Here is a 16,695-nt window from a genome sequence, read left to right as displayed (position 1 = left end):
ACAATCTGTCCTTTGCACTGAACAGAAAAATATCCAGACCCGGAGTTTTCTTACACAGTATTTTGTTAATGAACAAAAGGGATAGGATTTTTTTTTTTTTTAATAAGAATTCATTATCTTGTAATTAGTTACATAAATAAAGATCCCGAGATTACTTTGCCTTTCAAACATGTGGCACTGTGGCTGATGAATCCAACACACGGGTTCGTAAGACAGTGCATTTGTTTAGGCCCAATACTGGGCAATACACCCACGAGCTGCGTTTGGCACAAAGACATTAAAACCACCACAAACAGAAAAGCCAACAGGCTCTGACAGCCCTCAGCTCAGAAAGCCTCTTCAGTATTAAGTCTGACAATACTGGTTTGTGGATGCGAGACACATAACACAACCTAATTTTTTTCATCTTTATATCCCTCAGCCTTATGACAGCCTTGATGCTTGTGGGCACTAATTATACATGAACCTTCCCTTTCTGGAATGGTTCTTTAAAGTGATATTAAAGACTGCCTGTGACCAGAAAAATGTGAGCTGCTTAGGAGACCTTGACACTTAGCCAAAACTAGCTCAAATTTTCAGACTAGTGCTAGGGGTTGGGGTTTTTTTTCCCTATTTCTTGCAATAAATTACCCTAATTTTAAAAATCACACAAGCCCTCAAGGAACTCATAGCAGGAGCAAGGTTGGCTGCCTTGCCTGGGGCTGTACTGAAGAGAAGCTGCTGCTAAGCCAAAGCTACAGTTCAGGAGCTCCTGACTGGCAAAGTTGTTCCCAGTCCGTGCTTCTCCTCCAACCAGGGAGACTGACAATGTTTCAAGAGTTTAAGGTCATCCTTTGCAAAAGCAGGAAGGCAAATCAGAATAAGAAGAAACCCAAATTCCAGAACAAACCCTGTCTAAAGTTGTGAAATTGATAGAAGAGAAAATAATTAAGGGTAGGATCAGATTATGGTAAAAGGCTGGGGACAGATAAAGTATCAGGTAGAGAGAAGATGAGGAAAAAGAGACTAATTGAGAAATAGGAAAAATGAAGTAAAAAATATGTCCCGCTTTGTGAAAACATGATTTATGATGTAAGATTGAATAAAATGGCATTTAGTCTCAGGAAGAAGAGACTGAAGAGAAGCACAATAACACTTCAGAAGCAGAAAGAGGCTGATGAAAAGACAATAGGAGAGAACTGCCCTGTCCAGGTTTCTTTGGTGGATATGATGAGCAATGAGTTTAAATTGTAGCAAGGAAAATTCAGGCTAGACATTTGTTGCAGGCTTTCTAATAGTAAGGAACAGTGGAGATATGGTACAGATCACCTGGGAAAACATCAGTCTTCACAAGTTGTGGTTTTTAACTACGGGCAAGAGTGAGTGCCTCTCAGGAAGGATGTACGTGCAGTTATGTCGATGATCCTGCCTTGAGGTAGGATTTTATCTCCAAGTCCTGTGATTCTGTTGTTACCAGCTTATGTTTGTGCTCTTGTGACTCCCTCAGAGCAAAATCCACCCTTCTGAGACACTGGGATAGGTAACTCTCCTTTACCTTATATATGCAAATCCATGGGGTCCCCAGGGAAGGGAAGGCACAGAGATCTCCAGCTGTGCAAATGATGCTACAGAGCCTGGGAGTGCCATCAGGGTCCGGGTGTTCCCCCCATGACCTCCCTACTGACAGCATAGCTAGGTCAGGAGTGACTCGGTTTGCACCCCAAACACTGCTGGGGAACCTGGATTTCTCATACACTGTTACTCTCCTGTCCCCCTGGTCCCATTAATTCTTTGCTCCTTCCCAAGCCCAGAGGGTAACGTCATGGAACAGCAAGCATCACGCAGGCACCCGGTGCTTTGCAGCAGTGTCACACTCCACAATGGCAGGGCTCCTCTTCCCCTTTCAGGTGTGCATTTTAAACAGGGTGAATTTGTGTTGGATGTGATGTCTCAGTTTTAAAACAGGTGGAAAAACCTTACGATGGTATCCAAAAGCTGGTGAAACATCACTGTGCTCAGAAGTCCTTCTCCTTGGCAGGATTTAGGAAGGGAAGCTGCCTTTGACAGATTTCTCCAGACCCCCCAGGGCCTGGCTGCAGCCACCTCCACCTGGCAGGGACCTGTTTCCCCCACACCACACACTTTCCCAGGTCATTAGGTTTCACTTCTTCAGAGAATAATCCTCAGAAACCTCTCAAGAGCGACACAAACGGGTTATTTGTACTTGGCTGGGCTGTGAGGTTGCATATCACTGACACAGCCAGCTCTGTCTGGCTTTGGTACTCCCTCGCCGGTGAGAGGAAAGGAAAGGATAATCTGACAGGCTGTGTGAACATTCATTCATTCTTCCCTGTCCCGCCATGCACCTTGTAAAGTCACTCAAACCTGGGGAACGGGAGAGAAAAATGCTACCAGTGATGCAAGTGAAATATTCCCACTTATTTAGGACAGGTACCAATGACCAAACCAGGAATAAACCAGTAGTCATGCCTTTATCTGCCTGGGACAGAAAGAAAAGAAAATGAAGGCATTGGTTTAGTTGCTGTTTGCCTTAAGCAGGGCAGTGCACACCGTGTCATTTTACACCCGTGTTTGGTGGTAGAAATATCTATTCAGGTGTTCGACAACGAAGAACCAGGCTCATGTGTTCCTACTGACAAAGCCCTTTTCATGCTGCCTTGGCAGCTCTGCCCACCCAAAATAGCCCTGGCATAGAGAGATGCCCAGCTGGCACCTGTTCCAGAGGGCACGGCCAGGTCAGGTGGGTATTGAACGAGAGTCCTGCGTGCTGTGGAACCCGGGCTGTTGGCAGAGTCTGTTGCAGTACAACAGCCAGCAGCGATAGCTGGGAAATTCTGCAGTGAAACAGTCCTGGGGTATGGTCAGAAAATGAAAAGCTGTCAAAAATTGTATCCTGCACTGCGAGAGTCTAAATTAAAAATATGCCCAAGACACCAAACCCCTCAATTTAAAGTGCTTTTAAGTCAATTTTGAAAATGCCTAACATACTCAGTTTTTGACGGTTTCTATATGGAAAAATCTGCAAGTTATTTTCCCAATTTTAGTTAACTCATACTGAAAAGATTTGCAAAATAGAAAGTTGAAGATTGAAATTAACCACAGTTTAAATGCAGTGTTTTGGCAGGTCTACACAGTGAAGCTTGTTAGTTCCCTCATCACTTTCTGATGTTTAATTTTCATCCTGATTCAGATGAAAAATTTCATACAAGCTCAAAATCACTTTTTCACCCAGCCCCCATGGTCAGATCCAGAAAAGAGGGGGTCCACCAACTACAGTTTTTGAAGTCACCTTTGCTTCCCACTTAGTTTCTGTGTACTGCTTGCAACCTTAATTTGGGCTGCAATGGTTTCTGCTCGATTTTGCTCACTTTCAGGTGTCTGCTTACTGGCATCCCTGTTTGGTACCTAGATCACCACAGCTTTGCAAAATCATAGACTACACAAGACTCTTCACACGGTTCATCCCCTCCATATTAAAGATGACTCCTCTTCACTAATAGTGCTTGGCTGCACTGGGAATGGCCACTTATTCCAAAAAGGCTGTTCCAGTTCAATTGATCCCAGCCCCATTTTTTTGCTCGGTCAGTCTGTTCCTGAATCCTTTTCACCCTATAAAAGTGGCACTACCTCTTGATTCATTTCTACCACTTGCTGCATTAGTGCCTTGCTCAGCAACTTTCTCCTCATATTTATGGCTCTCTGTGGAACAGGAATGGCATTAAGTCATTGTTTATTCCTCTTTTGCATCTCAGTTAGCAGCATGTCCTTCAGCTCTGCAATTACCTAAATACCCTGTCTGTTCCCACATTTTACAAGAGGTGAGTCTGGTTGGAGGTCTACTTCATGATCTTTAGGAAAGATAAATTCAACCCTTTGTTCAAGATTTTCACAGAACAACTACTTCTTAAATGCAGATTTTTGTCCAACTGGCATTGTATGCTCTGCAAAAACATCTGCAAGCAATAGTCCTGCTATAGGGTGATGTGAAACAGAGCAAAACTCCCTGCCCCAAAGGATTTATGTGGTCTCCATTGCGTTTTGAGGTTAGCTTAATGGTGACCAAGCCAGAACAGCAGGTCACTGCTACAGTCACTATTTTTCATATGGAACCTACTACTCCCTAGTGTGAATTCACTGACCACCTGTCCACTGAGATCGTTCAGACACATTGCTCAAGTCAGGATAGATATAACAGCAGATATTTGGGACAGAGGGAGAAGAAAGGGAAGGGTTTTCTTTTGATTAGAAACACTGACTGAACATTTCCTACAGGTGAAAAATGGGATCAGGAACTTGAAGGAGTTAGGGACTCCTCACTGATTCTTTTTTCCCTCGCTTAAGAAAATGTAGACCCAATCTGCCCTATCTATATTTTATGTAGTTAAAAAATAAAATTAAAGAAGCCCTGTACAACATGGCCTCTCTTTCAGCAGCTCATACTGTTGTATGTAATGGGCAGGAAGGTGGTAGGCTGCAGCTTTTAACGAGCATCAGGCTGTAACATCGGAGCATTGTGGTTGAGATATCCGTTTACACATCTGGGAATCAACAGTAACAAAACCCTTAATGGGTATCCGTGGAGGCGTGCAATCAGATTAGGCATCTTGGCAGATGCTTTCGGAAGCCTAGCACAGGTGAACGATGAAATCCTTCTCTCGGGGCTGACCTGCAGGCAGTCCAAGCAATAGGCAGAGTCACTCTGCAGGAGCCTCAGTTGCTGCCACTTTCCTAGATCCTCGGTGAAACCGGGAGAAAGACTACTAGGCTTTCAGTAGCAGAAAAAGGCAACAGCATGTAGAGAGGGAAACAATGAGTTGCCTGGAAGAATGAAAATCCAGGCCAACAGAACCAAAGCTACTAAGAGACCCCCAGTCAGAGAACACCAATAAATCGATTGGAAAAAGAATTCCAAACACTTCTATCGTAGTTCTATAAAATAAAAACGAACAGCAGCACAGGGCATGTGGTGCAGGCAACTCTAGAGACATTTGTTGCATGTGTCTAAGGGTCTGTCAAGTAGATTGCAGAGCTGTAAAATGACATCTGCAGCCTAAAGGCTAGACAGAATGAAATAACTTAGCAAAAGCTTTTAGAACTGCTATTTACATAAATGCAGAAAACTGCCCTAATTAGTAACAGCCTATGTCAGCCAAAAAAAGGAGAAAAGAGTGCTTTTCTCAATAAAAGTGTTATTATGTCTATAAATTAAAGTATGGCAAAATGTTGAAATCCCCACAAGGCTATGATCCATAATCCTGTGGTTTGTTTAAAGTTTTGATCTTGCAGGCTTAGGCCGCTGAGCAGCAGAGTGATTGCTGAGCTCCTTTTAACTCTGTGATTATTGGTGCCTCGTGCAATAGACTGTGAGCTCCTTTTTCTGTAAACTGGAGGGGCTTTTTCCTACACTACACATGTGCCTCAGTGGTGACGGCAGCCAGAAGGATGTGCATGTGATCCAGTGCATAATCACTTCCACAAGCATCTGCTCCTGTGCTTTTAAGATACATGCAATCCAAGCTGGAGACTATTGTGAATACCGCTCGTTTTCCCTTGCCGGTTCCTTCGCGGTTTGCTTGTAGCTAGTTAGAAACAGAATCCCCCAGCCTGCTTAAACTGGTTATAATCTTTCCAAGATTCGCGCTACGCAGGAAAAAAACAAACTACGTCGAGTTCAGGATGGGTTCATTCGCTTAAAGGTGTGACATGTAAAGCTGCAGGAAAGAGAAGTTAATTTTTATTTCTAAAGGAGAGGTTCTCTGGCTAAGTGAAAGTAGCTGAAAAAATAGACATTTCAGCCAATATCCCACATACATTTATGAATTAACATTTATTTGTCTGTATTTGCATAATTTAAAGCCCTCTGCTTCTTTCCCACTTGAAAGAAAATTAAAAAAGCAGAATGTGTTTACTCCTCCAAATTGCACGGGTCTGCCAATTACTTCTTTCCCATCCCTATGTCAGGCATTTCAGGTTGTATCTTTGTCCGCAGGAAATTGATATTTTCCATTATCCCAAGAAAGTAAGTATCTGGAAAAATACAGTTTTAAATTTTTCTCTTGGTCAAGGGTTATTAAGCACCATTGTAATCATGCAGAGAGTTATCAGTGGCCAAATATTTGTTACATGAACCAGGGCCCAATTAACAGGTTCACTGTCTAACAAAAGCTAAATAAAACCCCATGTAATCACTCCAGTGTTCAGAATTCCGCTTTTAATGTACGATACCAGTATTATCCTATCAGATTCTAGATTATATGTGTACGAGTAAGTGTGTTGCCAAACCTGTGTTCAGATATGCTTTCACATAGATTAGGACTACAGCCCATTCTTGGCAAAACTGCATGTCTGGACAAGGGCGTAGAGGAACAAAAAATAACCCTTACAACCTTATATCCCTGGTCTTACTTTCAGTCCTCATATGCAACAGTCTGCGGAGCAAAAGCAGCATGAGTGCACAGAGATACTTGTGCATCTGTCGAACTGTAACTTCATGCAACGAACGCTCAGCGAATAGTCCACAAATCCCCGGTATTTTTATTTTTCTCATTATATTCTGTATAAATTAGGAAAATGCGAGAGCAATCAGCAATGAGCATCACACAGTGTACAGAAATAATGAAAGATGAACGGAATGTTTAATCAAATTCTGCATGTTTACCCATTGATTTCGCTTAGCTTTCTTACGTGATCAAAGAGTTAAATTTGTTGGATCAGATTCTAGGCTCCAGCTCTTAGAAAACATTGGATGAACAGTATTATATTGGCCAAAGCAATAGCACTGAAGAGGCATGAGACAATGCAAGTATACTGCGTTGCCATTTCAGTAGGTACCTCTGAAAAGCAAAGAAATGAAGCCAAGGGCAGTGATAAGCACTCCCGAGATGTCTGCAAAGGGGCTCTGCAGGGACAGACCGTCAGTCCCACCTCATTCATTTTGCGACCGTTTTCGCTTGCGTAGGTACCTGCATGGATTCCCAAGTTTTAAGGCTCAGGTTGGATTTACACCAGCATTACTCACTGGCATTTTGGTGTGTGCTCTTGATTCACATCAGCAGGAGAGCAGGAGCTCCTAGCGTTTTAAATGAGCAGAGGTAGGAGTAATATGAGCAATAAGCTTATTTAATTAATGTAAGAATATGGAAGTTCAACTATAGCCCAGAGCTTTTTTCCTTTCCCTAGCTGAAATCTCCGTGGAAAGGGTGACGCATGGCTGTGCCATCTCTGAAGTCTTCAGGGACCGTGGCACAGTCCGTTGCTATCGCTCCACACACACTGCCTCAGTGATGGCTCCTGGCACACTGGCAGTTTGGCTGCAGCTCTGCTCATACCACAGGTACCTCTCCTCAGCTCCAGGGCAGGTTGCTCGGGGGCATGGGTTCTTCTTTCCTGCACCTGCATGATGAGCAGATAGACCAGGCTGATGTGCTGGTTGTGCCAGCTCACCGGGAAATAAAAGCCGCTTTGCTAATGGATCTTCACAGTGTGCTGGAGGGAAAGTCTTTATCACCATTCCCAGTGCTGAGGCGTCTCCTCGAGGGAAGTCTTTCTCCTAAGTGGGGCCCTTCCCAGTCCTGGCATGAGGGTGGGGCTCTGCATGGGGAGCTCACCCCACCATTCACTGTCCTGCTCCTCCGGCACAGGCTGCAAGAGCCTTTCCAGTGCCAAGACTGGTGCCTCAGAGAAACGCCATGTTCATGTCAAGAAGGGCAGTGAAAGAACACAAAGCAAATGCAGCACCGTGGCATTTCCTGGTCTACTGATTGCACCCCATTCCCACAGCTCCAGGATTTTGACAGCCTCACACAAACTTCGCTGAGAAAGACCTTCTCTCATAGCATAGCCTGCTGCAGAAGACTGAAGGGGTGTTTAATACTGGCTGCTTTTCCATGTGGGAAACAGATAAGAAACGTGTGAATAATCACTACCAAAAAAAAAAAAGGCAGTTTTTCTGGAAAGCATAAAGGAAGAGAAAGAATTTGCTGGGCTCCATCCTTTCATATCATAGACAGCAAAGCATAGCAAGGCTGTGTCTATAATTCATAGTCTACCGTTCACAAAGCTGTCAGTCAGGTCAGATGCCTTCTCTGTTGCTTCTCTGAAAACAACAGGGATTTCATGGCAGGCACACACACCTGCTAGGGCACTGGGATAAAAGTCTGGTAGCTGGAGTGTGCAACTTCATGGCTGCACATATTTACAGTAGCTGCCCTGAGCGCATGTTCTCAAACTGAAGTGATGCTGGAGGGCAGAGCAGAGCCAGAGCAATGCCAGATCAATAGACACGGGCTTTTAAAGGGTGCTTTTGTGTATCCCTGTGGACACTTGTGGTACTATGAAGAGCTGTTAAAAGCAGAATATGATGATAACACTGTCCCTCCATGAGTAGAAGGCCATACAAAAAAAAAATACAGCCTCTCCCTTGCATAGGAACAGAAAAGACTATTACGAGAAGGGGCAGAGAGAACTGAGTTAGTTTAGCCTTGACAAGTGACTACAGTGCCCAGCTAATGGGAGTGTGTAAAGAAGATCGAGCCAAGCTATTCTCAGAAGTGCGTGGTGGCAGGACAAGAGGCAACGGGCACAAGCTGGAGCATGGGAAACTCCAACTTGGTATTAAGAAAAAGTTTTATACTGTAAGGAGGGTCAAGCACTGGAACAGGATCCCTGAAAGGTTGTGGATTCTCCATCCTTGGAGATATTCAAACTTGACAGGACAAAGCCCTGAGAAACCTGGTTTAATTGGTCCTTTTTTGAGCAGGAGGCGGGACTAGGTGACCTCCACGTCTCATTTCCAACATGCAGCCTTTCAAAAACGTTAAACACAGTTTAAAAATCAGAGAAGCATAATGGTCTTTCTTAACTATTATTACTCAGAATACCTAAATGTTTCTTGTAACTGTGGCTATTCTTTATGTGAAGGAGCCAAAAGAACATATTTAGTCTCTGTCTAACAAATGCCCCATCCAGTTGTTTGCAGGCCTCTTCTGCTCTAAGCCGAAGCACAGATTTCACACTCTGGCCTAGCCAAAGCTAACTCAGGCTCTGAGGAAGCTGAGGAATGGGGAGAACAAGAGTTTCATAAATGCCAATGAACTGCAGAGTTACATATTGCCAACAGGATGAATCCTCTGCAAAATTCTTGACTCCCAAAACTTAATCTCCATCTGAACTTCTGTGACAATATGATTATCGTTTAAACATGTTGTTGTCTCTATTAGGCTAAGTGGATAAGGGCCTCATTGTGCCAGGTGCTGGACAGAACCAGAGTGGTAATCAATGCCTGAGTTTGCACTCAGATTTGGACTCCTTTGGCTGGCTCTGTAAAAGATATTGGGCAATGGTGGGTATCAGTATAATCTATATTCAGTGCAAGACCTCAACATGAGAAAAAATCGGAATCAAGCCCAGGAGTTTGGTGCCCTTTGGTGTGACTCAGTGTCTTCCTCCCAGACTGAACCTCAGTGCTGAGAAAACCCCACTGCTCCTCCTTCATCTTAGGCACAATTGCACGATTAAGGACAAAAAGAGACCAGCCTAAGCATTGGAGGTACAAAGATTTTAAAAAGTAGCTGTCATATAACTGGCAGAGTCATATAAAATAAATTCCCAGAAATACAAAAATAAATGCCTTTTAGATGCTGAGATGAATAAGACATAGCAATACTCTAAATAATGTATCACTATTGTTAGAAGCTTGAATATTATTGCTTTTTTCCCCCAAAGAATAAGTATATGTGACAGATACAAAAGGGTTGTTGTTTTGCAGTTGGTTTTTTTTTTTTTTTTTAAAGCATTATGCCAAGTTGCTGTTTTCAAACACATGTTGATGCTGGGAAGAAATGGGCATGTATCCATCTTGTCTTCAGGCCAAACTATTTAACCAGAACTGGGAATACCGACAAACTTTCTCAACCTCTCTCTCTCCCTCCAATTGTATAAAGCAGCCCTCTGCAGATCTCTCTCTGAAAGTGACCAGTAAAAATATCATGCTGTGTGCTTCCCTTTATCAAGTGGAAAGTTATTTTTAATGTACTCCTGAAGAAAGGTAACAGGTAAGTAGCAAAAGTTCTCGCTGTCGTTATAAAGCGGTGTGTGTCAGTCTATGAATCAATAGCTGGCTCGGTGCCATGCGCTTCTGAATGGAAACTGACTACTTTTGCCGAGTTCTGTTCACAGCAGCTGAGCATCAGTGTTAAGGAGTGTGCAGCTATTAGGGAAAAACTGAGCATGACAACACAAATCATGGAGCCCCTGATGGACATCTCTGCACATGGTTGCTTCTTCTAATCACCAGCAGAATTTAATGAGACACCTGCAGTTTATAGACACGCTTGTTCCAACATAAATTGCCCTGAGAGAACAAAGTCTTCTTTTAGAAAATATTCTTCAGAAAACCATAAACCACAAAGAGTTCATTGTCACTAATAACATACTCTTCATTAATTTGTAATTGTATGAAGCCATATTCCTCCATGCATAACCTACAACAGATCTGAAGATTAAGTCAGAGGCTGTTAAGATCTCCTGATTAGCACAGTTTTCAACCATTTTAGCTTTCATTAATAAAACTCTGCCAGAGACCTTGAGATTGACCCCTGGCAATGCCGCAAAAATAGTGATTCTTCATAAATCTGACCTGTATCAGGAAAAGACGAAGACTGAATGCATCCCATGAGTCTCTAGGTAGGAACAAGCTCAGGCAGTTTGGGATTCCTCCTCTGCTTGAAGCTGCAAAGACTGGCTGCAGCCACGGATGCTCCTTCCTCACCTTCCATTTCCACTGCAGGGAGGGGGCAGCTTGGACTGGTAAAAAACAGCAGCAGTTCATTAGAATGCCAGGAAGGATAAAGGTAACATATATTTTGTCATATCTCCTCACATTTGCAGAGAGGAAGTAATAAACCCCTTTATTTTCTCATCATCAATGTATTCTTTGCTGCATGGCAGAAGAAACAGAGAATGGTATCTGCTGAAAAGAAACAAAACTGGCTCCTCTGAACCAGTGATCTTAGAGAGGGAGAAAAGGCATGTAGCTGAGAATTAGGGATGTTGTCATCCACCAAGTAAGCAGCTAGAAATCACGGGCACTATATCTATGGTGCGCCCCAGGGCGTTACTGTCTTGGACCAGAACACAGTTGTGGCCACAGCAAAGCAGTCTATCAAACTCTCTTCAGTAGGCGTACAGGCTTCCCAGGAATTTGGCTACGAGCTGTTTTGTTACCTGTGACAACAACATTTTTACTTTTTAACATCTGGGATGAATACTTAAGGGTCTTCGGTCTAATTCTGTTGCAACCTGCAAATATCTGGAAGTTACCTTAAGACTTCTCTTGGAAGGGTCCTCAGAAATTGTTAGCACATCATAAATGGTGATCTGTGCTAACACAAGCCTGCTGTTTGTAGGAGGGAGAAGATTTGTGGCATTAGTGGAAGACCATTTAACAGCAACATTGAAAGAATAATGGAGGTTTCATTCTGCTCTTCTTTTGTTGTCAAATATAATCTGTCAGTGGCTGCCTCTCCGACACTTCATATCCTCTTCCCTCTGTGGACAATAGCTTCATTTCACACTATGCCAGCTGGTGTAAATAGACACATCTCCAGTGAAGTTAATGGGGCTGGGGCTTTTTACACTGTCTGAGGATCTGGCACTAAACATTTTAAGCTGGCTGTGCATTCTCATCAGTTATCGAATGGGACATGTCAGGGAGGCACTCCCAGACAGACAAAACAGTTGTCTAACAGCCCTGCTATCAGAAAAGCTACAAATGTTCTCACAAAAACAGTTCTGGTGGAGCTGGTAAGCCCCTTTTGCAATATATTCCTTATGGAAAAAAAAAAAAAAGCAGCACATTTTTATTCCTCTCACATTATTCAGAGATTTTTTCATCATCAGAACAAGAAAACGTCAGAATAAGTTTATTTGAAAAACAATTTTTTAATAAAGTAGATGGAATCTCTTCAGCTAATGGTAGTGAAAGGGAATAATGATGGAATTTTCCTTTAAGTAAACTTCTTTTCAAGACAATACAGACCATTGGGAGAGGAAAATTAGCAGTCAGATCCTCACTGGCTGCAATCTGGCATCGTTCTAGTGACAGACTAACATTTCGGCTAGCGTCGCAAGTGGAATTACTCGGTCAAGTTGTGCTCTGACATATGCATTTGTTACACACTACCTCAGATTTGTTACTTGCTACCTCAGGGAAGAGAAGTAAATTCATTTTTAATGGTAAGAAATAAGCAGGTGACATCTAACACCAAACTTCTTGAGGGTTTGGCCTTCCTTAAAAAACAAAATAGTCATTTCAGGCTTTAATTTCGCCTCAGTGGTTCAAAACCTTATTCCTACAGCCTAGGGGAGTTTTTAGATACTCAATTTTTGCTAAGGACTGGCTCGTCTTTGTATCTCCTACACCCGGGACACAGAGGCCAAGAACCCCACAAATAATGCATGTATCCTCAAAGGACACCTCCACAAAGCAGGGATTTGCTACTCTTCCATGTACATCAGAGAGCTCTCATTTGAATGATTTTTTAGAGAGAAGAAGGAATAGCTAGACTGTTATTTGGATCATTAACAGTTATGGGGAGGTAGGTACATTGCATACACTGGTTAAGTACTTCAGAGGGCTGGAGCATGCAGCCTTCCAGTACCTGAAGGGGCTACAAGGAAGCTGGGGGGGGACTTTTTACAAGGGCCTGTAGTGACAGGACAAGGGGTAATGGGTTTAAATTGAAAGTGGGGAGGGTTAGATTAGAGATCAGGAAGAAGTTCTTCACAGAGAGGGTGGTGAGGCACTGGAACAGGTTGCCCAGAGAAGCTGTGGATGCCCCATCCCTGGAAGTGTTCAAGGCCCGGCTGGATGAGGCTTTGAGCAACCTGGTCTAGTGGAAGGGGTCCCTGCCCATGGCAGGGGGTTGGAACTAGATGATCTTTAAGGTCCCTTCCAACCCGAACCGTTCTGTGATTCTATGATTACATGCATCTCCCAGCACAGGTATCTTTTAAGCCTGGCCTGAACGGACATGCTGGAGGATACAAGATGTTTGGAGTGAAACACTGACCTTAGGGCCAACATTTTCAGCCCAAAGCCCCCAGGCCCTGTTCATGACTTGCATTACTGCCCTGGGCTGACATCCTGCGTGCCCAGTAAAACACCCTGAAACCCCAGGTAGTGCCGGGGTTGGCGGCTGTAAAGCACCAACTGTCTCTGTGGCCTGCAGCACTGGGAAAAGGTCAGGTGGTGGGATCTCTGTGGATACCCCTGTGCCTCACTCCTTCAGTCCTTTCAGAGGGGAGGAGAAGAGTTGCAGCAGAGCCTCCACTACAGCTGCAGGGATGGGAGGTAAAAAGGTTAGCTCAGGCCCCAGAGTCATCCTCCCCGGGGTGAAGGGCAAGTTTGGTGCGGGTTCATTTACACTCCTCTGCAGGCTATAAAGGTGAGGTGGCATTTGGCAGTGTTTCAGACAAAAGCAGGTGATGAAATGTGTGGAAACATATGCAGCGGGCACGAATGGAGAATCAGGTGAATAAACATCAAATATAGAGCCAAGGGGACAGAAACCTTTTTACCTATCAATCAAATCACAGCCGAGGGGCCATAACTAATTCCATCAGGAAACCCAGAATACCTGAGGGGCACAGGAAAAATGTGAAACTTTGCAGGAAATCTGTTCACAGTGAAGCCACTGAGTGAGCTGAGAGAACTCGAAGGCATGGAGCAGAGCCAGGGAAAACAGACAACGATAGACCAGACATTACAGAATATTCTGGGGATAAATTGCTCCAGAGAATTGCAGTGCTACTTAGCACTGGATTCAAGGGTACTTAGGTATTATTTCTTGTGTAAAGCCTTCACAACCATCTGCTTTTGATTTTTTTTTCCAGTGACTTTAAGAAGACTGAGAAATACCAATTAATCAAAGCAAATATTTTGTAAGAAATGTATGTTTTGAGAAATATCCACAGAATCATGAAAATGGCACTGAACTAGCGTATTTTTTTGCCAAGTTGCCTACTAGGCTGATGTCTAGGATTTTTTGTTCTGTGGTTGCTCAGCCAAAGGGATGGTCCTGCAGATGCCAAAATTTTCATACCTAGGAGTAGCCCTAATTTGTGAGCTGCCTCGAAGTTTATGACACCACAGTTTCCAGAACCCTTTTGCAAAACCAGCATTGTAAAGCCCCGATGCAAATTATGATTTTCAGAGTACAGACTCACTATTTGGAACTGGAGACTTCGAGCAAAAGGGGACTTTTAGATGCAGCACTCCCCATAACATTTGGGACTCATCTGTTGCCATGAATGATGCTCACTATGCTACATAAAACAAACTCCCAATTTTAGTGTCACTCTTCATAGCATCTACAAATATGGGCATGCCTTCCATTAACAGAGAGTTTAATAGCTTTGAAGTATTTCTTAATAAACAGAATCTTCACATTTTTCAGTACTGAGATCAAAGCATAAGTAATTCTTATAAACAGTTTATTTGAACCAGCATTAGAAGTCAATTTGGCATTTGTTGTATCATTTGTCCCATTCTTGTGTAAAAGCCTCCTATTCTGTTTTGTGTATAATTTTATTTCAATTACTGTAATTTCAGTTGCAACTAATCACACACATTAAAAATCAGCTAGTGTCTTGAATAAGCCTTTACAAAAAGCTCGACGCTCTGTGCTGCTCATTCTTGATAATTGGCACATTAATGCACACCTGATTTACAATGCACAGTACAAATACAAAGTGCAAATTACAGCAAACCAAACCGCAATCAAGGTTTTCATGGCTCTGCAGCGTGTGGCGTGACGTTCACCAGCTGTAGCCCAGGGGCCAGTAGGCTACATTTAAGCCCTCGTTCCTTAGTTTATTCCCTGTGACTGGCTTCCCTGGGAGCGGTGCAGAAGGCTTAGTATGTTCACTGAGAGCAAACAGCACTACAAGACCCTGTGAACTCAAAAAGACCCAAACCTTGAGGCCTAGGTCCTCACCGACCCAGAGACTACAGCCAACAACCCCTCAAGACAAGTCATCCTTGCCTCCAAATACTCATCAGGCCATTTTGTTGTTAAAGGATGATAAATTAGTCTAACATTGAGGAAGTAACAGTTTTGTTATTTTTTTTGCTACAGCTACAACTCAATAGGGACCATATTTGCAGATTCAGAGCCTTTTTATGTCTCTGAGATGCTTGATCCCTAGTGTACCAGGGAAGCTCTCCTCAGGCTTTGAATCGAGTCAGTGGTTCCCCACTGCAGCCGGCACGGCTCTGTAAGACTACGTTCAGAAGCAATTGCTACATCAGATCCTTAATTTGTACTTGACAATGTTCAACTCATACACACGGTAGGTGGGCGGGGGAATTTGATGGCTTTCCGATTGTGTGGGGAAAGGCAAAAATAGACTTTGTTCTGTATTTGGTGTGAAAATGATTAATCTCTCTTGTATTAAGTTACAACATGGATGTGGAGCAAGAGAGACTTAGATTTTAATCTTTTCACTGAAGTAAAATAATTAAAAGGGTTTCAGAAACTCATTTATTTCCACATAAAATATTCTATTTCAGGCATGTTTGAAAAAGTGTTTCAGAAGTTAACGATTTAAAGCAAGCAGCTGCGTACTGATAACTGGGGAAATATCTCACTGCGGCTTTAGATCACAGGAAACCACTCAGCAAAGGAACAGATTTTTCTTTCTAATTTTGAAAAAAAAAAAACCCAAGAACAGCCACTGGTTAGAGTGCTAGCCTGAAATTAAAACACGTATCTGCAAGAGAAGCACGATAAAAAGGGATTGAAGGAGAGGCAGCTCTTTTAGTATCTCACAAACAGTTATTTACTGTGAAAATCTGCTGAATTCATCCTCCTCATTGCTATTTGTTACGTACAGACAGAAGAAGTGCCGCTGTTCATTTAGGCATTTTAAACACTGATTATGAGCGCTATGCTTGCAATCAGAGCTAATGTCAGGGATTGGGTTTGCAGTGGCTTACACGTGCTCCCAGCGCCGGCTGCAGCGCATCCCGAGCAGATATCAAGAGTGGGGACTCTATCACCACAAACAGCTAATGCAAGAAGTGCTTTTAATGGATTGTTTCCCACGTAATAGCCTGTTCTTGTACCGTAACCCCTGACAGCTCAGTTTTATGATGAAATGTTTTATCACATGAGCCAATGCTTAGATGGAAAATGTGTTTTGGGAGAACTGGTGAAGATTACAAGACAGTTTGCTCAATCCATTTCTCTCTCCTTGGAGTTGTCAAGCATGGAGACAATCAAATCCTGGCAGCATTTACATTTGATGTCTATCTAGAATAACTTAACCGGTCAAAGAATTATCTCAGTCTGACACCTGGGGTCACCAAGGGGTTTTCTAGGCCAAGGAATGCCAGTGATGGGCAGATTGGCTTTCAGTTGGGCTTCTTGATGGCCCATCAGGATAAAGCCAGCTTCTCCCTGCTATGAGTAGTTCTCACCTGCAGATGTCCACTGTAGCATGTGGGCCCATGATTTTCTTGGCAGTGTTTCAAAACTGGGATTTTTCAAAATTATTTCCATACTCAATAGTTGGATGTTAGGAGTTTGGCAGACTTGGAGAAAAAGATTTGCAAGGGAATTCAGGGTTCAGAAAGTCACACTCATGTTATCAGTATTTTAATTTGCCCTGAACTCAGACTTAAGCCCAGAAGGA

This window comes from Eurypyga helias, unplaced genomic scaffold, assembly GCF_000690775.1.
Source record: "Eurypyga helias isolate BGI_N326 unplaced genomic scaffold, ASM69077v1 scaffold25320, whole genome shotgun sequence".
In the NCBI taxonomy this organism is placed as follows: domain Eukaryota; kingdom Metazoa; phylum Chordata; class Aves; order Eurypygiformes; family Eurypygidae; genus Eurypyga; species Eurypyga helias.
Note: the sequence above shows the minus strand (reverse complement) of the source record.